Genomic DNA, 274 nt, shown 5'->3' on the forward strand with positions numbered 1-274 from the left:
GGCCTCTGGGCCTGGGAACGTGAGAGATCCAACGGCATCGCTGAACTCCAGTTCCCAGCCCCTTGTTAATTCAGAACGTCTCCCCCCAGCTGTCCCGTACAAGGTGACCCCTGGACCAAGCCCACCACAGCATTTGGGTCCGGGAATCTGGCTGGGCTTGAGCTTGTAGGGCAGACCCAGCGCCAGACCGTCCCGGGGCGATGATGGAGCCGGGCTGGGCCGCGTCCCTCGCGGCACTGACCTTGGTTTAGCCCTTCAGGTAGCTGTTGGTCTG

The sequence above is a fragment of the Eurypyga helias genome, unplaced genomic scaffold (assembly GCF_000690775.1).
Source record: "Eurypyga helias isolate BGI_N326 unplaced genomic scaffold, ASM69077v1 scaffold19944, whole genome shotgun sequence".
NCBI classification, from domain to species: Eukaryota; Metazoa; Chordata; class Aves; order Eurypygiformes; family Eurypygidae; genus Eurypyga; species Eurypyga helias.